This window comes from Pseudopodoces humilis, chromosome 3 (assembly GCF_049639895.1).
Source record: "Pseudopodoces humilis isolate 2021_Gansu_Grassland_sample_001 chromosome 3, ASM4963989v1, whole genome shotgun sequence".
Taxonomy (NCBI): domain Eukaryota; kingdom Metazoa; phylum Chordata; class Aves; order Passeriformes; family Paridae; genus Pseudopodoces; species Pseudopodoces humilis.
Genome location: NC_142202.1, coordinates 26,781,765 through 26,804,925, shown reverse-complemented (window position 1 = coordinate 26,804,925; position 23,161 = coordinate 26,781,765). Strand labels below are relative to the sequence as shown.

General features: G+C 42.6%; 1 long non-coding RNA gene across 3 annotated transcripts in view; it reads right to left on the bottom strand.

The window, feature by feature from the left end:
* Nucleotides 1–10,361, bottom strand: part of LOC148184613 (uncharacterized) — a 31,703-nt gene extending 21,342 nt beyond the window's left edge. For 2 of the 3 annotated variants that reach the window (XR_015772164.1, XR_015772162.1), the window contains exons 1-2: nt 10,173–10,361; nt 1,003–1,292 (exon numbers count right to left, since the gene is read on the bottom strand). This is a non-coding gene — a long non-coding RNA (uncharacterized LOC148184613). Of the gene's footprint in view, nt 1–1,002; nt 1,293–7,452; nt 7,502–10,172 lie in introns of all 3 variants that reach the window. The other variant, XR_015772163.1, reaches the window with a different exon arrangement.
* Nucleotides 10,362–23,161: the final 12,800 nt, after the last annotated feature.

The following is a 23,161-nucleotide window of genomic DNA, read 5'->3' as shown; positions in this document are numbered from 1 at the left end:
GACCCTTGTCTCAAGGTTCAGGGATAAATCTTCTGACATTCAGCTGCACCAGCATGATGCATAACACTTCTCTGTGTAAACTGACTTTACATTTATTAATTTAATCTGATTATTTAATTTAATCTGATTATTTAATTTAATCTGATTATTTTCATTTGATATTCCCAAGTGCTCATGCGCTTCAAGTTCTTTAAATTATGCTATGACATCTTATAAAGGTCATCGAACCACCCACAAAGCCTTTACACAGAAGTATACAATAACAAGTATATAAAAAATCACTGTGCCACCTAAATGTTCCTCTAAATACTTGCATTTTAATTAAAAGCAATATAAAATAAGTATAAGAAATAGACTGCAAAAGGAAAAGAAAAAAAAAAAAAAGAGGGTTTTTTTTTTCCTTAACAGCCAAAGGGCCCCACATTAAAACAGCCCATGGTGACCACAGCTCACATTTGTGTAACAGGCGCTTGCTCTGCATTAGATTTGATTTCACAGGTCCCATAAGCACAAGCAGTGCCAGGAGAAACTATGCTGTGGCTCAGTACCAGGAATACACATTGCTTTTGCACATTTTAAGTAATACTAGGTACTTTTTTTATTTGTAGCTGCACTAACAGGTGTTATTGTAGCATCTGGAGTATGTACTATATGAAGATCCAATTCAAATTCATGGTTAGGCTAACTTTAAGTCTCCACTTTAAAACAGAACTAAGCCTTGACAGTGCCCAATCCTGCAACATGGCTAATTTTAAGAGGCAGAAATACTATGAGATCTGATATTTTGCAAGATTTCCCATCCACATGCCTTCCAGCTTGAGAAGCAATTCAGAACCACAGCTATGGGCATGAATCCAAGCTTCAAAGATACAACGTGGATTAATCTCTATTTTAATTCCCACTTCTCTTCTGGTTTTGAAGCTTCTGACTTTATCACTCCAAATTTGGAGATGATAACTCTTGGTTCATTAATTAAATAAATTAAATACTTAATGACCTTACCTGGCAATTAGCTTTTCTTGCTCTTCTGATTTACATGAAGAAGGCAGCATTGCCCTGCCTAGCCCACATGGATCAGCAGTGCTGACAGCTGGTGAAAAGCAGAGATCACTGTCCTTCAGGGGTGATGTCTCTCTAGGATCTCCTCTCCAGCTGCAACTTTTGGGTCCTCTTCTCTCTGTGCTAGAACATCTCAGAAATTATCTAAACCTGCATCTGCCAAGGTGGAAGCAGTGATTTGAGCACTGGAAGACTGCCAGGTCAAACCCCTGATGTCATCAATATGCAGACACCTGTTAAAATGAACAATGATGAGTTCTGTATGCTGGCATTCCATGGTCCAGTTTGAGACTGATGAAGCATCTCTAAGTATCCTTTGATAGAGTATAATAGCAGCTTGTTTAGATTGAGTTAGTTTGCAATGGAGATTACACCTTTTTTTATAAGATGCAGGACACAATGGGAGTTCAAGAAGTCTCTAGCTTCTAAATTTTTCAGCAACACAGCAGATGAAGTTGTGGAGGACCAGAATAGTTCCAAGAATGTGTCAGTGATTCAATGCACCATGCTCTGAGAAAACAGACCCCTGGGAAGGATGCATGCCAGTGGTCTGAAAACATCTCCAGCCACATAGTAGTGATATAATGTTCATTTCTTTGAGGACCTGGCAAATGACATTTCCTGCCAGGCTCTTTGGATGCCCCTCTGGACAGGGACGGGTTCTTCTAGAATATATGTTTCAGAGCCCAAAAAGGAGCCTTGCTTTGGCTTCCCTGACCTTTTCATCAGCCCTCTGAAAATATGGCAGGGAGAGAAGCTGCTTTTCCTGACATCATTCACCTACCAAACTCAGTAACCCCTCCACAGTGCTCCTGCAGCTTTGCTTGGCCCTAAGGCCATGAAGCAGGAGCCTCATGGGCATCAACCTGCCCCTAAATCATCCCCTGAGCAAAACCCATTACTGTGAATGGTGATGAGAGCAACCAGGGCAGCAGTGGTAAGCAAATCTGAGACCCCTTAGAGGGCTTTGCCATCAGAAATGTGGAATAGTCTATTTCAGCTGAAAGCGACTTATACAATGTTCATCTAATCCAGTTGCCTAAGCAAACAAGATGTCATACAAAATATTAAACATAAACATTATTTCTGATATTTTCTCACTTCTAAGTTTCAGAAATTGCAACTATATCTACTAAATCTGTGAATTTGCATATGTTGTTTATTAGATTATTTGCAATCTTTCTCATTGCTGAAGGGTTAAACATGGTGTCCTTATATCCTGATGCTTATAAATAATTAAGGACAAAGCAGAACTCTTCACTAAAAGCTACTATAGTCTTTTCTGGAACTGATTTCTAATCCTTTCCAGGACAGCTGCACAATTTAATATTTTAAAAAGTGCTGAATCATATTTCACAACTTGCCAGCTGACTTCCAGGGCAGAGGGGTGCGTGGTCCTGGCATGGAGGGCACAGCCTCAGCACCAGCAAGCTTGGAGAACCTAGCTCTGCTTGGTGCCAGTGCCTCAAGCAGCAGGGGCTCAGGAAGGACCATTTCCCAGCCCATCTAAAAGGACACAGGGATTTATTGGTCTGGCTACACAGAGGGAGGGAGTGCTGCTATAGGGACACTCCTACACAAATTTGGAGAGGGAAAGGAAGTCACAGCTGAGAGGGAAGTGCTGATTGCCAAGGCCAAGGTGGCCACCTCAGCCCCTCTCCTTCATTACAGCTCTGCACCTTCCCCTCCTTGTAGGTCACAGTGAGAGGTGACAATGGGCACTAAGGGAATTAGCTGGCTGAGCTCAAACAAGCAAGTTGGTACACAGTAGGTCCAAAAAGCTGACTCGTAAAAAAAAAAAAAAACAAACCAAAAAACTAGAAAGGTCAAAATAGTGACCCCCGCATCAGAAATGCCTTCCCCTCTAATGGTACAGCCACTGACACATTTTTCCTTCTCTTGCTTTTTCATTTATCTTGTAAATCAATCCATCTACTTTCAAACCAAACAGGCAAGTAAATATGAAGTGTTGCGTTCCGCAGCTTCAGGATCATGTCCAGGGAGGCTACAGTTACTGGAAACGAGCATGGAACTCAATGAGATGGGCTTCTGCTTGGTTAAACTCAGGAAACCATTTATTCAACACAGGAACTCAGTTTAAATCCAGAGACAGAGAGCCCAGAACAGAGCCAGGGTGGAGTTTAAGGTCAGGGACTAATAGGGTCACAGCAGGGAAGAAACCCCAGGGGCACAAAACCAATCAGAACACCCTGGACTGCCACCCTAGGAGGGTCTGGGGGCAAGGCAACTCTTCCCGGGCTCACAGGGCACATCCCCCGAGGCAGAGGAATGGAATTTACTCTTCCCAGGATTTAAAGCCACACCTCTCACTTTAACAATGCATATCTGAAACTAAATCTTTGCGTCCCTGGTCGGAGGCACCTCACAATGAAGATTATTAGGATTATTTTTTTTTCCCCTAGAGCAAATTAAACAGCTGGATGTTACATTTTTATTATTCACAAGCCATTACCAGGCGTAACATAAAGCAGTTGGCTGCACACGCAGCCGTGCAATGTTTCACTGGGCTGATGCAGCAAAATCAAGGAACTTGTGTCTTGCACCCAGCTGCAAATGCCAGAGAGGCTCCTGAATGCCACTGAATTTGTGGCAACTGTCACACCAGAAGAGCTGATGGAAGTGCAGTGGAAGTACATAATTCAGTCACATTAAACATTGAGAAAATACCACAGGAGTTCCACATGCCAACTACAAGTGAGTGACACTGGAAAACAGCTCCTAGCTGGCAAACGCCATCCCAGCATCAGTGCATAATTTCTACTAAAAGTTCACAGATGAAGTCTGCGGTTGCAGAAGTGTGAGCAATCATCCAAACAGAGGGAGTAGTAACATTTTCCCACAAGGCAGGGCAGAGAGACAGGCAAGCACCAAAGACAGGTTTATTCCTCCTGGGAAGCCACCGCTACCTCTTGTTCTGGAGGGGCTGGGCACTGCATTCCTTCAGGAGGGTTTCCTTTAGGGCCAGAAGAACAAGATGAAGCAGTGATGCTCACAGCAGAAGCTTCAGACTTGTGTAGGCTTTTTTTCCATGTACAGCGATTAGATCTCCTAGCCCTACCACAGGAGTAAAAGTGTCTTTATCATTGAATCCACACACTACAAAGTATGTCCCTGGCCAGAGATGGACTGGTGAGAAACGCACAGCCCACTCTGCTTACAGAAAGCCTTTCACATCCTGTCAGCATCACTGAACTGTTTAGCTGAGTCTAGTCTTGCAAACCTGAAATCAAAGGTAGTTGTCAGTTGCAAGGTAGCTGTTATCACAGATAACAGATGCTCCATTGCACAGTATTTGGTGCTCACCATAAATTGCACTGAAAAGATTTCTATGCCCTTTCCACAATGGTGATAATTATTTAAAACATTAATAAAAGGACAATCACTATACAAGCAATGCTGCATGGGGAGAGAACAGACCGTAACACGTAAACCTCAACCCTGTGAGAAGCGTCAGTCTACATCTTTTTACTCCCATGTATCTTGAAGTTATTGAGTCCACTGATTACAAAAGACTGTTCGATTTTGCCTGTGATCAAACACATACCCGTGATGCAGCAGCAAGCAGTGTACCTCAGGGAAATGTCACACAGTTTTTAGGATGGTGAGTGGGCAGAACAGCTTTCTCAGCACATGAATTAACACCTCAATTCTTTGAAAGTTTTCATTTTTTCCAATTTCTTCACCAGGGTTTTTCAGTAGAAACACTAGTTGTCACGATCAGCAATCCGGTTGCAGTATCTCCTCTGCATGCATCCTCACAGAGCATCCCCATGGTTCACCCCCAAACACAAGAGCAAGGCTATTTTTTACACTTTTAGGTCAGCCCTTTAGCACAGGCCAAGAGCAGCCTCTCATCCCAAAGGCAGCTGTCAGAAGGGCACAGGCAGATATGCATGCAGGAAGTAACCTCCTAAGGTATTCCTGCAGCTGCAGTGCCCATGACCAGGGTCTGAGAGGAAAGCCACACACCAGCACACATTAAGAACCAAACTGAGCACTTAGAGGAAACAACCAACCTTCAAAGTATTTTGAATTGTGAAACTTAATCTAAGTTCCAGCCCAGAACAAAGACGGTAAAGTTATGACACCCTCATAAATCAGATTTAGTATGGTCTGTCATGGCACAAGATTGCAACGTCACACTTTCACAGAATGGTTAAGATTGGAAAGAGACCACTGGAAGTCATCTAGTTCCCTGTCAAGCAAGTGTCCCCCAAAGCAGGTTATTGAAGAATGTATCCAGATAGCTTCTGAATATCTCCAAAGAGAGAGATTCCACAACCTCTCTAGGCAATCTGTTCCAGTACTTGGTCACCCACACAGTAAAGAAATTCTTACTCATGTTCAGATGGAACTTCTCATACATCAGTTTCTGCCCATTGCCTTTTGTCCTATTGTTGGGCAACACCCAAGCAGAGCATGGCTCCATCCTCTTGGCACTCTCCCTTCAGATACTGACATGGATGAGGTTCTCTCTCTGTCATCTCCTCTCGAGGCTGAACAGACCCAGCTCCCTCAGACTGTCCTCATACATGAGATGCTCCAGTCCCTTAATCATCGTTATTAGCCTCGGCTGGACCCCCTCCAGGGCCTTTCATGTCCCTCTTGTCCTGAGGAGCCCACAACTGGACACAGCACTCTAGACACGGCCTCACCAGGGCCGTGAGGGGTCCCCTTCGTGCTGGGGAAGGACGCAGCAGGCTGTGTGGGAGCCGGGCGGGCTCTGGCTGTTCCCTCTCGCGGCTGCCGGGCCTTCATCCCCGAGCACAGCCCGGCCCGTGCGGGAGGGCTGGTGGACGGACCCTCCTCCCGGGACAAGGCCTCGCTCCCGCCCGACCCCCGCCCCCGGTTACAACACATTGGGCTGTAATAGACGGCTGGGCTTTCGGCAGCAGAGAGTGCCATAGAAGAAGAGAAGCAAACTGAAATGCTCCACACCCCCAAGATGTGGGGTGGTCTACTGAGAGCAAGAGCTCATCAAAACAGGCCAAGCCTAACCTAGAGGAGACCTGGGACAGAGGAGCTTGCATGTCTGATACATAGCAAAGCAACCGAAAGCCCTAAACAAAAATAATTTAATTAGCTTCTATTTAGCATAACTTTCCCTCCCTTACTCCACATGCCATCCCCAAGACCCCAGCCTGCTTGGGTTTTGTAGAATAAGTTTAGGGCTCCATGTTTCTGACCGGATCTCATCTACTGTGACATGTGACAGAACCCAGTGAGTGGAAGGCTCCAACCCACAGATACCCAAGAAAATCTAAGATTTCCTTACTGCTCATGCAATTTTCTCAGACTGTTTGTCAAAAGTTATTGGTGGCTATTTTTTAAATGGAAAAAGTAGTAAGAAAATAGCTTTGCAGCATATTGGGCTAGCAGATTGTTCAGACACTGTACAGGGACAGTAAAGCCTTTAGGATCTTTTAATCGACATATATAATGAATGTAGCTGTCAAACTTTAGTGCAGCGATTTTATTTTGTATTGGCAAGCTATTTCACTAGCTAGGGTTTGCATAAAAGGAACAATTCACATTGTTGTGGTGCTGCTATTTAAAGAGCCTAGAGGACAGTGGCATCAGTATAATATAATTATTAATATTCACACTTCTTTTGAAATACATAATTCTGTATGGAACCTATACTACATGCACATCTTCATGCAGGGGAGAAAGGCATTGTTCTGCAGTGAGAAGGGGGCCTGGAGCTGCTGGGAGTTGTTCATTCACCGATTCATTATGTAGCCTTTGAAAAGGCACTTAGTCACTCTGCAGTTTAATGTTTCTCTCTGTGGAGCAGAGAATAAGGCCTCAACACAAACTGCAATCACGCTTATCAGTGAGAGTAGCAGAGGTCACAGAGTCAGCATGGGGTCAAGGGGCTGCTCTGAGCAGCCTTTGTGTGCACAAAGCCCAGGACAGCTGTGCTCTTCTGAAACAGCTTCTTTTTCCTACCAGAGCAGTGGCAGGGTCAGCTTGGGCTACTGAAGACAGCAGTTACTGCTCACCCACTACCTTTCTTTGTTACAATTTCTTTGTGAACAATTACTTGCCAAGAAATCACTAGCCTCAGAGAAAACAGGCAGAAAGCTACTGAGAGGGCAAACATAAAGGAGCAAAACATAAAGGAGAGGAAGAAAAAAAAAATCTACATAAGCAAGGATGACCCTCCCACTGTATTTGCTTTGGAGTCAAGCCCACAAGTGGGTTGTGTATCTGAAGATGGAAATACAAAGACATGTCCTGTTCCCTGGGGAAAGGTAAGCAACTTCTCAAATTATCTTTACAGGGTATTATTAGCCTCACTCTAACACTGATGTACCCCATGCCCAAAGGCGCAGCCCACACACACTGTAACCATAAAGAGATACTCACAGCTCTGCAGTTCGTAGAAGTGCTGGGCCCATGCTCTGGTACCAGTATACTTTAAAAAAAAGAAAAAGAAAAAAAAGAAAAAAAAAAGTCTATGTAGTAACTGAGGGCATGGAAAGGACATGGACAACAAGAACTTGGAAAGAGCATGAAAATCCAGCTTGGGGTGCTGACGTCAATAGGCACACAATTTCAGAGTGTAACAGGTTTGTTTGTTCAATCATTCCTATATTCATTTTCAGTTCTAGAGATAGGAACTCCGTATCTATCCCCAAATTAATAGTATTGTCTGAGACAAAGCCAACCTGGTATGGCTTGTCAGAGCTTTTCCCAGTCCATCTATGTCATAAAGCATCATATACAACCAGGAAGCAGAACAGGAGTTTTATGTCCCTGTTACCTAGGTCCTAAAATACAGAGAAAGGAGATAGGGCACAGAGCAAAGAATGAAGCCTTGTCCCCATTCTCATCACAGCCCTGTAAGGCTTTAACACAAAAGATATAAATATATGGTGAAACATCTAGGGGAGACAGAGGGGCACAGAGGGGTTCTGCAGATGGACTTCAAAGGTGGAAAAAGAGTACCACCAAGCAAAAAAAGTTGGCAATACAAATTACTTCAGGCCAAACTCCAATACATAACTATAGATTCCATATATAGATCCAGCCTTAAGCCCAGGAGCAATACAGGTGGGGAGAGAGGAGCCTGGGTGATTAAAACTGCATATTTAAGCAGTTCAGGGTAGCTGAAAATAGCACTGATGCCTCTGGATTTCTGTGTTCATTATTTAAGGTGAACATACAAAACTCAGAGTGCAGGAGCCCAAGGGTGTTCCTCACTGGCTTCAAGCAGACAGTTTCCTAAAAGCAGCACTTGTTGGTTTCCTTCGTTTGCTGACCAGCCGTGCCACCTCCCATCTCTGCTGCCATGGTGCTCAGCCTTCCCCAGTGTCAACAACATGGCATGTTACTCTACTTTGCCAAACTTTAGTACTGAGAATTTCATTCTGAACAGCTCAGCATCTGCTTTAGCCAAAACAGTTCAGCCATTTCCAGGAATACTATTAAAGGAAAAATATACTGCTTAGCACATGTTAAATAAATCCAGGCAACCTTTTATTTGAGGATCTCTAGCTTCAGAAGAGAAATTTTGAAATTTGTCAGAGAAGTGACCTTTGTGGTAGAAACGTGTCTATCCCTATCAAAACCTACCTAAACTTGGCCAGATTACAGAGCAAGGAAATACTACAGTTAAGGACGCAGTAAATACCTTTTAGAATTGCAATTACTTTCTGTTTCTGCTGTGGGCAAGAGGTCCCTTTCTCCTGCAGAGCTACAGTTTGCACTCACCCATTACCTTGGCCTTTTGCCTGCACAGTCCTCCATGGCTGGATGATGAAATTACAGAGCCAAGGGTGAGTGGAGAAACCAGCATTCCATATATTCTCATATTTTTCTGATACTGGACAGCCTCATCTACCACACAGCCCAGGTTTATTGTCAGCATCATGAGTGCTGAGCAGGTATGAGGACACTGCAGAAAACAAACTGACTGAATAAATCAGGGCAATTACAATACATAGATGCACAGCTGGAAGAATTAATGTCAGTCAGACAATGGCATTGCAGACTGTTGTGAGATGCCTCAGGGAGGCAAAGAGTTAGTTTCAGATAACCATTGTTAAAGAAGAGGCATGGCTGTAAGCCATGTGTGTGAATTTTGACCCCCTGTGTTGGGGGATGGGCACTGTGAGCCCTGGATGAAGTTACCCCACCCCAAACCCCTTGTGAAGGGCTGCCTAGGAGTTCTCATCGGGTTTGAGCCCCTGGGGTTTCTCCCTTGCTGTGTTTCTAGTGGTCCCTAACCCTGAATTCCACCCTAGTTCTGTTCCTCAAAACCCATCACCCTGCCTTTGTTTGGGGCTCTCTGTTCTAGATCTGAGTTGTTCCCATGCTGAATAAATGGTTTCATGAACAGAAGCCCATCTTGTTCCTGTTCCATGCTGGTCCCCAGAACCCTGCGGCTTCCCTGGACGTGATCCTGAGGTTGTGGACTGCAACAGCAGACATCCCCAAATCATGAAGACTTGAATGTGCTGTGTCAGTAAAACTCTCTGAATGAGGTTTGTGTGCAGTATAAGGAGAGTTTCTGAAAGAAATATAAATATAGGCCATCATTCTGAAAAACTTCACAACCCCAAGCTCTTACATTCAGGTGCCATCTCACTGACTTTGCTGCAAAATCAAGGCCATTCATGTTAAAAGCAAAGACAAGAACATCTGGTCAAACTGATGTGTTTTAACTGTATTAGTTAATTATCCAGACAATTCTTCTTATGTCATGGAAATGCAGTTTGGACACTGGCAGATAAATGCTCTTGCATTAAATAGGGAGAAATCAGTATTTGCTGTTGTGTCTTTGGCATGAATGGGAGTGACATGAGTAGGTGGGCTGCAGGCTCCCATTCATCTTGTACAAATAGGGATTAAGAGGATTTACAGATTTACAATGAAAGCACTCACCTGACTGATAGTTGCAACATTTCAGTAATTTTTCAGTCCTATCTTATGGAAAAAGGACAAAGCCAACCAACTTACACTTAGACCATGCTATTCCTTCAAGGATATACAGCCCAGCACATCAAGGAAACGGTTTCAAGACAAGGAAAAAGATCTATGGAGGAATCACTTGAAGCAACCATTAGAAAAAAAAAAGGTCCCACCTTTCCCACAAGGGTATCTTCCCAATCTTCAGCACTCTATGCAGTCCTTTTGTGTATCCACGTGTGGGATCTCAGGACTCATGTCCATATACCAAGAACTGGCATGTCATCATCATCCTAGAGATTGATTTCAGTTCATGAAGTGCTGCTAGGAGAAGGATTATAATTCTTCTCACCAAAAGACTTGCTAGGCTACAAAGGAGAGTACAAGGAAAAGTTAAGTTCTTTGTTCAGGATACGTACACTATCCCCTTTCCTCACCCATAAAGCAGGAGCAGCACAGAACTTACATACATATACAGAAGTTCTATATCTATATATAGATTATATACTTCAGTACAGATAGATAGATAGCTAGATAGATAGATATAGATCTGTGTATTATTACATACATGCTTTAGGCCTGGTTAAAGCATGGTGCAGAGCAGAGGGAATTTGTGGGGCTTTAGTTCCATGGGAGAAGGAAACCATACCTCCTGCAGAAGGTAGAGTGTCCATGCAGACTGCAAAAGGCACTCAACAAACAATTTTAGTTTGTCACTCAAGTGCTTTGTTAATGATTCACCCTGAACAACCAGGCAAGGAAGAAGTGAGCTTGTCCTCCTTAAGTGCATTGGCTGCATTAAGAAGAAAAAGCTCAATGTGGAGCCAGTGCAAGGGGGAAGCTTCCCGCCTGCAGTGCTGCAGGATGCTCTTCCCAGGAGCAGGAGCCAGGATTATGCATCACAACAGCAGGTATGGCTGGAACAGGTATGGGCCAACCCAGCCACACATGGACCTTGTATTACATTTTTCATTAGTAGAACCCATAACCTTTACAGAGTAGTTGCCTCCAAAATGAAGAAAATGCAACATAAAAAGCATTTGGGTGACTTCCTGATGGGTGACTGCAGAGCCACAGGCTCGTCTAAGCTCTTCCATGCACCCAGGTTTGGAGTGCCTGCAAAATCCATTTTTTCCCCTTATGTCTCTGAATGGTTCAGGCAGCATGGCTAGCCATTTTGAGGGGATTTCAACAAAATTACACGCTTGATGATTATATGTTTTTGCCTACAAGACAACTTTGATATGCTTTGTGAAACACATGCTTTCATGGAAATCTGAGGAGGAAAACCACATAACCAAGAACAGTAAAATATTGTTCTGTTTGGAACAGACAATTTTAATAAGACTGTTTTAATGGGAAGAAGATTTGGTAGATATTTTTAAATGTTGGCAGCTGTTTTTGCTAAACAAAATTTTATTATATCATTCATTGCATAGATTGCTAATTGCAAAAACCCATTATTTGAGACCCAACAAATACCATTCTAATGTTAAGAGAAATCCCTTGACTTCCATGTGCAGGTTTGGAGACTGTGATACAAAGTCAAGCCATTTGTGTGTGTAAAGACTCCCTAGTACTTAATTTTTCCAGGTGCCACTTGGCTATTTGAGGGACAACTTGAGTTATTCAATGCTTCAACAAAGGACTGCACAGAATGACCGTGTTGTTCTTCCCTTCTAAGAGTTACATAAGCAGATTATGATAGATTGGCATTTAAGAAAACAAAGATAAACACCTAAGGAAGTTAAAACTGCTGGAGGCTGATGGGAGGTTTTCTCCTAGCCAACAGCTGGCCATTTCGAAGAATTGACAGCAGTTTTAACCATTGAAAAGTGAGATCAACCTGTGAACACCACCTTAAGACCTAAGCCTGGGAATTTCTTTGTCTCTTTGTTTCCTGGCTGTGAAAGGTAACAGAGCTCCAGCTGGCTTCCTGTCCCCTGCCCAGGCCATGTGGCTCAGGCCGGGGCTGGGCTGGGCCTGCCGCGGCTCCCGGCCGGGAGATGGGGCCTGCGGGGCTTGCCCCGGGCTCTGGCCAGGCCAGGCCGGTCCCTGGCTCGGCTGCAGTTTTTGCTGTGACTGAATTCACCAGAGACTGTTGAGTAAAGAAAGAAAAAAGCTCTTGACCTGCGGCGGGCTGAGACAGTGACCACACTCCCCAGAGCAGCCATGAGGAATCTTCCATCTCAGACAACTCCAGCTGCTGCTCCAGCAGAGATCACAGGACCATCTACAAAGCCTGGGCAAGATTTTAACCCTTTCATTACCCAGATGAGACTTGCAGAGTAATCCTTTTTTCCAGAGAGAGAAAGAGAGAGTAATCAACATGTAAAGAGACTTTATAAACTATCAGAGACAGTAAAGAAAAGAATTAAGCTTAAAAAGAGGTAGAGAATAAGGAGATTTTTTAATTAAGCTGAAATATTTTTCTGGTGAAGCTATGGAGATGGACAATAGTGTTCTGAAAAAAAACTCCTTTAATTCATGACAGGATATATAGGGAGGAATAGAGTAGTTCAAAGTGTGAATTTTGAGCAAAAAGTGAAGTAGTTGTGATACAGTGAGGTGCTGGAACAGAGGGGAAGAAGTAATAGCTGAAGATTTGGGGCTGCTTGAAGCAAAGAGAAAACTTCTGTTTCCAGGGAAGCTCACAGAGACAGATGAAGAGAACTTTTGCCTTTGAATAACTCATCCTTAAAATGATATCCCTAGACTCATTGACCCATACACACCTCAGAGTGATGTGAAATGGGAGGAGACAACTGATGGCATCAGAAAAGTAGAAAGCTATAACAAAAATAGTTTTCTTGTGAGAAACTCCATAGATTAGCAGAAAAAGACTTCTGTTTCTCTACAAAGACTGATGAAAAGACTCTAGCAAGAATTGGGACTGTTTTAAACACCAAAGTTCCAAAGTTTTTTGTCTCTATGTTGTCATGTAAACAAGAGAATGGTTGTGTAGTGAGAGAAAAAGGGGTTTTCTGGAAGTTTTATTCTGCTTTTGTTATTCTTGTAGTTTGTTAATAAACTTTCTTTATTCCTTTTAAGTTTTAAGCCTGTTTTTCTCTTGTTCTAATCCAGATCTCACAGCAAGAAATAAGTAAGTTTTCTAGTAATTTTTTTAGTTACTGCTTTAAAACCACAACACAGATAAATGTTTCTGTGTTCAATAACTAAAATTAAGACTCCCTCTGCCTGTAGCCTCCTTCAAGAATATCACTGTTCTGCTTGAGAAACCACATCCTGTTCTGCATCCTATGTGGATTCATTCTGTCAATCAAGAGACATCAAGCTCAGCAACCTTCCAGGACTGCTGATAATCTCTTAAGAGTCCACAGTAAACATTTCTTTACGGACTGGATCAGATTTGTTGAACTATACAATTTCACACCACCCAGGAAAGTGTATGGGACTGGCTTTGTAACTAATGCAGATGCGGGAGTCGACTTATGGGCCAGCTATAATTTCTTCTAGAGAATGCTGAGTGTATCTTTTTCCCACTCAGAGCTATTGTTCCATGTTTTCCCAGGACCTCAGGGTGTGTCCAGGAGTGACTGGAGCCCCTATACAATAAATCCACTCAGGCTTACTAGGAAACTGGAAATCCAGGGTACATTTATGCTATAGTCCATGTAACCTGCTACTGCTAAGGGTATTCTAAAATTTTTGGTAAGTCTTACTCCAGATATTGCTCACAGCTGCACAGTGGATTTACCCAAGTCTGATCCTGCTGGAAAACCATCCCACTCAGTTGGTACAATACACACATAACAATCAAAGACCTCCCAAAGCATCAGATAACCCACACAGCACCTCAGCCATGTTCCCATCTTAGGCAAGGGAGATTAGACATTTCTTGGACAAAGTCCTGTATTTGTAAGTTCAAACACATGCTACAGGCAGTAGTAGCACTACAGAGTGCATTTGCAGACCCAGCTCCTTGAGACACCTTCAAACAGCTCTCTCCCCATGATGCATGCCTTAGCACATAAAGAAATCAGACCCAAGTGCCTGATTTCTCAGTATGGCCAGTTGATATGCAAAGAGCCAGTGCTTGCCACCAAGCACCTCTCAGAGCAGACCACGAGCAGCTGGCCTCCAGAAAAGCTGACACAGACAGATCCCCTGCGTCTCACCACACTTCACTTAGAGGATGTCTCATGGCTGCTTTGACTTGAAGGCAACCTTCACCCCACCTGATGAGACCAGCAGTAGGCTGAGGACCAGGCTCACGGCCAAAGCCTGTGCAAACATCTGCTAGGAATGAGTCAAACGGCCTTTTGCTATGGAAAAGAAGTCTGATTTTGAAGTCTGCCCTAGAGATCAGTAGCAGAGGTCGCCTTCTATGCACAGGCTGAGGCATCGCATCACGAGCAGTCTCAGCTATTTATGGTAGCAAGCTAAAGGTGCTATGAGTCAGGTGCCTGAACAGGAATCTCTAATTATACCTTCCAGCTACATGTAATATGTAAATATGCTATGTGGGCAGGAATGTATGAAATAGGAAGGCATTTATTTTAATTATTTTAAAGGTATTTTAAAAATATTTAAGTATTTGAACTTTATTTGCAGCATGGCAAAAGCTGTTGTGAAGAGAGCTGGAAGTGAGTAAACTCCTTACCCGACTCTCTCCTACAGTCCACTCAGCAAGATGACATGAATATCACTTTTCTGCCTCAGTTTCTTTATTTTTTACAGCCACACCAGACAACTCTGAGCTATTTAATAAACTGATCTGAGTTTTTCAGATGGAAAGGAATTCATAGAGCCTGGTAGGATTTATAACAATGTAATACAAGAGCATTTAACCTTCTGACAAAGTGGACAAATTCCTGGATTTCTTAGTTGATGTTTATAGCAAATTAATCTACTAGGAAAAATGCTGAAGTGACAGCAAATAGAAGCAGAGAAAAGAGGCACAAGGCAGGGAGCAGCAACAGTGGGAAGGCTCCCCAGGCTAGCATGTGCCCTCAGGAGAAGATCCAGGATGACACTGGTAACAAACACAGTAGCTCATACACTCTTGTCTGCTATGCTCTGGGATGAGATCACCATATATGCCCATCCCTGGCCAGGCCACTGCTCCTTGGGGACAGCCTGCTCCTCTGCTCCCAGCTCTGACCTGGGAGCCTTCAATGTAGTATATGCCTATGCAAACCCCAGGAAAACCATCTAAAATGGCCACAACATAGCTGTGTTGTCTGGCCACAACATGTCTGACCAGAAGGGGACTTCCCAATAATGTAGCAGAAGATACTCAGAAGTATTGTAGAATCATCTCTGTAAAAGCAGTTTGAACCCAAGGGATGGACAGTGACTCATGGTGCCCATTGCCCATTGCACAGCTGGAACATACACAATTACAGTTATTAAAGTCAGCCAGCTATAAAAACCTGCTGCTTCAAAGTGGGATCTGAGAAACCACAATTATTTCCCGTTCAAACTGTAGAAGAAAAATGTGATATTTTTTGGTACCAGCATGCAGTAGTGTTTGCAACAGCTGTACATGTTCAACTGAAAGGGAAATTATGGGTTTTGACAAATTTAGGTTCCAATATTAAAAGTCTGTACTATAAAATTCATCAGCCATGAATCATATGTGTGTTGTAGATGCGACTTTTCACTGTCAGGGGAGGATTTGGACCTGTGATGTGAAGCCCTGATGTCATCTACCTCCTCCTTTCTAATTTAAAGGGGGAACAAAACTTACTGATGGCATTACAATTTCCTGAAGAATAAAATTAATGTACAAAAGTTGGGAAGCAGCAAAAAAATAACTGCTGAAGTAAATTTCTAAATCAAGCCAAGAGAACCTTTGACAGCAACCATGGCTCAAGGCTCCTACGACATTGAGAGCAGTGAAGCAAAGTCATGTGCTTGACTTTTTTCCTGACATGCATCTGGGAACTCCTTGGATGGGGCTGGCATGAAACCTTTGTGGCAGTATGATCACTCAGAGGCTTACAGCAGACACACTACAGAGAAGAAAACTGTCCCACACCTACTCCATGGATCAGGTGGAACTATCATTTCAGAGGAGGTATCAAGGGAGAGGATTAAGAGCAAGGAACAATTGCATCTGATGTCCTTGGGCCAGCTAAGCTGCATTGCTTCTTGTCTAGTGGTAACTGCCCTAACATTTTGGGGTTTAGCAGTTTTAAATAGTTAAACTGAGGTGTGGCAAGGAGGAATAGCCTTAAATAACAGTTGTGTGCATATGATGCTTTCCAGTATTCTCTGATAGTGAAATGATCTCTTTGGAAATCTTACTACTTCTTCTACCAGCCCAAAAATTTGGCTAGGTACAAGCTGGGCCTTTTTCCCCTATCATATTTGTCCAGATTATACCCTGCTAGAACCACACAGCCAACAAGCAAAGAAAACTTGGAGCTTTTTGTTACAAGGCACCAAGGGGAGGCAAGTTCCCCAGAGCATCATGGTAACAGACTGACTTTGCTGGAGCAATAAAAGTCTGCACGCATTCAGCAGTCCCCAGTGCCTGTTAAAGTTTCTCAAAGAAGCTTGGGTGTTTGTGGATTTGAGTTATCTCTGAATTCAGTAAACAAAAGAAAGCTGTTGACAGCATTTAGCTCATGTAGCCACCATAAGAGGGCCAACGGAAATCCTACACCAGCACAACATCTCTGCTTACCTCCCCACTTAACAGAATATTTTCTCCTCTACTTCAAAGCATTCAGCCAATCTCTAAGAGTATCTTTTAGTTTCATCTGTCAGATTCTGCTCCTCAAGGTATCAAGCCTAGAGACAAATAATTTTTATGTGATAAATTCTGTATTTTCAGGCCTCTCTGGCTTCAGGAGAGACTTTAAAACTCTGCAAATAATGCAGATTGTTTAAATTTTTATTTTCTAAAAAAACCTCTCAAATTAGAAAAACACACTATTGAGGATTTTTGTACTCAGAAGTAACAAATGATAGATTAGTCTGACTTCCTTCATTATCACAAGCAAAATATAATGTAAATATGATGCATATTCTGACCATTATCTCTAGCTCTGATAACAGAAAAATTCTTTGGTTAATAGACTTTTCTTTATGTTCTATAGCTCAGAACTTTACAGTACTCTCACTAGTTTTAATGTATCTCTTGACACATGATAGACCTTTCAGCTGTTGCCATTAAGGGGCATTACTGTTTCATATAATAAATTGGTATAAATAAGAGAGTCCATCCCAAAATGAGTAGTCCCATTATGAATGGGAATGTGGGTATGTCCCAATTTGCAGTGTAAAACATTAATGTCATAATGTATACTAATTTGAAATATTAAAAGAACCATTTCTACAGGTTTTCTCCTATGTATCCATCTAACAGTTTCAGGCTAAGTAAATTTTACATAAATCTTAACAAAATAGAATTTAAAACAAACAAATTTAAAAAAATACACAAAACAAACACAAAAACATCCAGGAATGCCAATGACCATGCATCATCATCAGAATAGCAGGTCTGGTCTATTTAAATCTCAACAATCGTAATAGGAAAGAAAAGACAGTGAATTACTTACAGTTCGTCTCCATGCCATCTTCAAACAAACAAACAAAAAATACAAGTTAGTTTTTAAATATGTCTACATTTTTATTTACAATTATACACACAAGGCACACAGACACACAGGACTTTGTTCAACTGACAACACGTGTAAGTGAATCATCACAGTCCTTGTTCAAACCCACCATCTTAAGATGGGCATGTAAGCCCATCTTAATCATATCTGAGAAGTTGAAGAGCCTTTCTGTTGCACAAGAAATTGCTGGGATTGTGATCAAAACTCTTTGGGGTGTGTCCTGATACACCAAATATTGGGATATTTGTACAATGGACAGTTACCTGTGATGTCCCTGCAGCTGGTTTCCCTTGCTGGAAGTCAGCACGCTGAACCTTTGGCCATCTCAATATTTCCACAACATGAATTGAGTGTAAGGCTTTTGCCGTGGCCATGTAGGACTGCTTTTGGCACACATGCCCCAGGATGACCACATGTCTCATCCTAAAAGAGTTTGTCTGTAAATATATATATGGGAAGGCTGGGAGCAACAGGTAACACTGGAACACTCTCCCAGACTGGTTGCTGAGGACAAAGAGTGAGCTGAGTCAGCCCATGCACAACATGGTAATATGACAGAGAGTGAGCACACAGGCAGTGAAACAGGCCACCAAACAGCACTGAATCCCAAGCCAGATGCAGTAAGCAAGGAATAAAGGAGACTCAAACTTTCTTTCCACAAATACACAACAAGAAATCTCTTATTTGGAGTAATGACCTAATGCCAACATGGAACAAAGCACAGCTGTGTTCCTGGAAGGCCATGGCCTTTACAGAGAGGGTCCACTGGAGCAGCTGTAGCCTCACCGTCATGCTGTGGGACATTTTGAGGAAAGAGGTGAGCCTGCACTATCTGTGGCCACCTTCCCCATGTTGCAGCTTCCATGCAAACAACATTTAAACACACAGCTCAAAAGCTGCAGTGGGGAGCTAGGGCTGGGGGGTGCATTCCACAAGGTATTCCATGAATACTTCCCAGGCCCGCACCACACAGGCAGTGTTGCCTAACCCAGTCCACTGTTTCTGAGTCTACCGGCTCAAAGCCCCTCACAGTTTTCCCTTAAGTGCCCATTTTTTTTGTAAACTCATACTAATTTCTCATCTCACGCAACAGCATTTAATCAGTGTAGAACAAACCAATTGAATCAAGACAAAACACATAAATTATTAAAACCTGCAGCTTCAAATTCTGTATTTGTAGATCTACAAGTTCACTTACAGAAAATCACAGGTGATGTGCTGATCCAGGTCTGGATTTCATACAGGAGGAATCCCAGCCCTGTAATTTTTAACCTGGCTTCCAAAACCTGTTGACCTAAACAGTAGCTGCGATGCAATGATCCTGAAGGGTCACTTCCAACTCAGCACTTCGTACTCAATCATATTCCATGATTCTATAACCCACCACACACACGACAAGTACACCTTCTACCTTTCACCTAATGTCTATGCTGACCAACAACTGCACAGTAAGTTCTAGGTGGGGACATGACAGGGATACATATGCACTAGTTAAGTAAGCTGCAAAATGAAAATATAGCTTTGGAAGGTCATTCTATACATAAACACATTGTAAGAAAGTTTTAGACTTCTTTTGCATATTTACTTATTAGCTCAAAAACCTTTATGTGAAGGCATTTGCCTAAAGTTTTTTAGTATTTTCCTCATCCGTGCAAAGAGATTGGCTTGGCACAAAGAAACATCCTCCCAAAATACAACTTCAGTAAGCTTAAAATTTTTCAGATAGTTAACCATAGAAAACATATGTCAGTTAAAACACATATTCACGATACACAAGGTCACAACATCATTTTTACAGGAGCAACATCCATTTCCACAGACTCTCCATTTGGTAAACAACCCTGCTATCCCTGGAATCTGAATAAATGATAAGGTGCAGAATTTTGCAGTCCCTAGGGGAGAGGGAAGCAGGGCACTGTTCTGCTGAAAGCTTACCATTCCTGGAAGCCCTTACATCAGCACTCTCCTTGGTAAAGATGCAACCACACTTCCAGGTAGCTGCTTCCATCACCCAGTTCACCAGAGTAGTCCAAGCTTTGCTGAGTGGCATTCTGACCACTTTTAATATTGTCATCCACTCACTTTCATTATAGGTGGTGTCACAAACAGCTCTTCGGTTCCACAACCCTTAGATAAAAGAGCCGAGACCTGGACTTAGATGTGGAAAAACATTCCTAGTTTTTTTTGGGAAAAACTGTAATGAGCACAAACAAAACTCAGATAAAACAGTAAAGCAAGTGAAGAAGGCAATTTTGTCAAGAGAGAAACACTGCAGGGAGGGCCAGTTAGAAGGGTTTGCATTTCTCACCCTTGTCATCAATTTGACAGCCAGCAGAATGGTTGCTATGGGCTCAACCATCTGATCTTCATATATATCGAATCCAGTTTAAATATTCGCTAAGGAAAGAGGTTTTAAAATAACATATTGAGATGAAAATTAAATGAGAATGAAATGTTTCTAAATCCATAGGGTTTCTAACCATTGCAGGATGGAGGAGAAAAACAGTGTTTGAGCAGCAAAGACGGCTACAAACAAACTTTTCACTAAGAAGCTCAGATGTCAGTGTGCCAGAAGAGAAGAACATGTCCCTACAGAGAAGTGATGACTAAACTTGAAGGAGAGAATCTAATTACTTGGCTTAAGCATTCATTGCTGCTGTTAATTAGGGTATCTCCCGACAGAAGAGCAAAGCCATGATTTAACATTGAGGACCATATGACTAAGGGCAATGAATAGATCTTTGAGTGGTGATGCTGATTTAAAAGTCTGTGAGAAAGTCTGAAGCATAGTGTTGATCAGTGCCTACTTGATTGTTACTGATTAGTTAATTGCTTAGTTATTTTTGGCAAAACCTGCTGTACCACAACAAATTATTAGCTATTACTGAGTCAAGCTAAAATGGCCATAGTAAGACTAGACAGTGTCTTGAGAAAACAAGAGGAACACTTTGAAACACTCTGAGGGGGGCAATTATACTGCAGGAAATTCTCCTTACACAAAACTGAAGGCAGCTCACTGCTCAGAGTGCAAATCGCTCATGATACAGGTGCAGACATTATCTTTGTAGTCCAGGAAAAGGCAGCCTGAGGAGAGCCCTGTTCCATTAACCAAGGCATATGGGCACAATCTCTTACCTTGCACATGACAAGGACACCAGAAATGGCCCTGTTTGGATGGAGGGATTTGGTCTGTAAGCTTACTCAGGCATGAGCCAAGTCAGAGTCTCTCCTGTCAACCCAAGACTTCTGGCTAAAGGAGGGTAGTAAAAGCTCTCTAACCACAGGACATGGAAAGCAAGTTTGGCCACTAGATCCATCCTCTGCCTGATCTGAAATGGGGATCAACTCTTTCACCTAAACTCCTCTCCAGATACAATAGGTACCCCCAAGGAAGCAAAGGAAGATTGAGCCACATTCATAGCTTCAGACCATCTTAGGCTGCTTCATGAGGTAGTACTGGTCCTGGGAGGAGCATAAGGATTAGACATAGAACCTTTGTGAAAAAGTTAAAACTGCCAAAAAGCAGGACCCAGGGCAAGCTCTGGAGGGCACCAGTGCCTGTGAAGCAGCAAGTGATGACATGCTGGAAAGTGACTTCCAAGGCATTCACCAAGAGCTGCAGCCAAGTAGTGCTTCAGGACAGTGCTCAACCTCTCTGGGCAACTGTATCTCTGGAGCTGGTGCCAGTCTTAAATTCCAGCCAGAGATACCAGACACCTGAGAATTTAAGGAGGTCTTAAAGTGACATAGATACCAGACTTGGAAACTTCTTTCGAAGTTTGCGCTGGAACTATTTATAAGCACTTTTCCCCTTCTTTTCTTTTACCCTCCAATGTAGCAAAACAAACAAACAAGCAAACAAAAATCTAGTTGAGGTTATCCAGCGTATAGATTAAGACTCGTTGAAGTATGGAGTCAAGATGAAGTTAAAATCATTTAAAAAAAATAAAGCTGAAGCTGTTGTTGTTTCTTGCAAACACTTGAGTTAAAAGCCTCCTCACAGAATGTTTCCCGCTGGCTTTTTCCTGAACAGCATAAAGACTGGCAGCACTCACCAGACTGATGGTCAGCATTGGCTCCACCACATCTGACACAGCTTAAGCCACAGCCTTCATGCAAAGCCACGCCCATAAAGTCAGGAAAGCAAACCTGCAGTTTAAAAGAAAAGCTGGATAGCTCAGGCTCAAATAGACATTTAGAAGAACAAGGATGAAAGAATATTCCAACCATAAGTACACAACATGTGTGCCAGCCTGGGGGTGGAGGGAAGGAGAGCATTGTCATGAGGCCTGCTAAGGCAGAAAAGTTTTTGGCTGAAGTATCAAGGTGTCCACATGCCCATAGTATGAATGGTTATACAAGCAACCACTTGAAGGGAAAGTCTGTATTTTTTCCTCTTGGCACATGATGAAACTGAAGACAAATGGTATATAAATAAAACAGGGCACTTCTGTAGTACAGAATTATAACAATCTCAGCAATTCCTCAGCTCATTCCAAGAAATTCTCCTTGCACACTGCTTGTAGGTTTATCAGCCTCATCAGACTGGACACAAAAAATAAAATTACAAAAGCGAGGAGGCGAAAGCCAGTGTCTCCACACTGGAGCTTCTAAGGAGCAAATGCCACTTTATGTGTAGCCAAACTATGGCTTAACAAAGGCTGGGTTAGGCCATAAAGGGCATATGGGACTCAGTCCACACCATTGCACACCTGCATATCATGTAGGTCACGTCAGTCATCCTTGAGCAAAAACATTGCAGTGCAAATACACACACCTACCTCAGTCTACTGCTTGCTGAAGGGAGAGTGTAACATACATGATGCTCCTCACTAGACCACAAAGCGTTTCACAGATTAATCAAGTATCATTGTTCTTCTTCCACGAAAGTGAAACCTGAGCAGCAATACATCCCACTTACTCCATGTCCAGCCAGTCTGATTCCAAGCAGTTCTTTGTGGCCTTCTGAAGTCTCTGTCCCACTCTTGAAATCAAGATAAATTTATGTATTCCTACTAAAGTAAAGATGAGAGCTCCAACTAATGCTATTCTGAGGATTAGAAACCCTGTAAATAGCAATTGGTAACTTTTTAGGAGAAGCTGTGAAAACCCCTAGTGAAGGTTTATAACCTTTACTTCCCAGATGCCCCACAACACCTGATGGGATAGTGAACTGAAAACAGTCTCACAAGTAGGTCATGCCAACATTATTTCATCCACACCCAAGCTATCAGATGTTGGGAAGCTCAGATGTGAAACCACAGTAATGTTCCTCACACCATCAGCTGCTTCAGAGGTGAAGTGACAACAAAAACCTTTCTTACGGATTCATTTGTCCAGGTCCTGTGTTCGGTGGCATCAATGTCACTTTCAGCAATCTACTGTGCTTAGAGCACTTGCATTCAATTTAGGTAACCAAATAAATGCTTACTAGACACTTAGAAGCCCAAGAAAAATCCTAAAGGAACACATTCCCCTCTGCATAACTTGTGCTGCTATAACAGACATGTTCTTTGCAAGGCCCCTCCTACATTTATTCTATATAATGGCATGTTCTCTTCTAGACACATGCC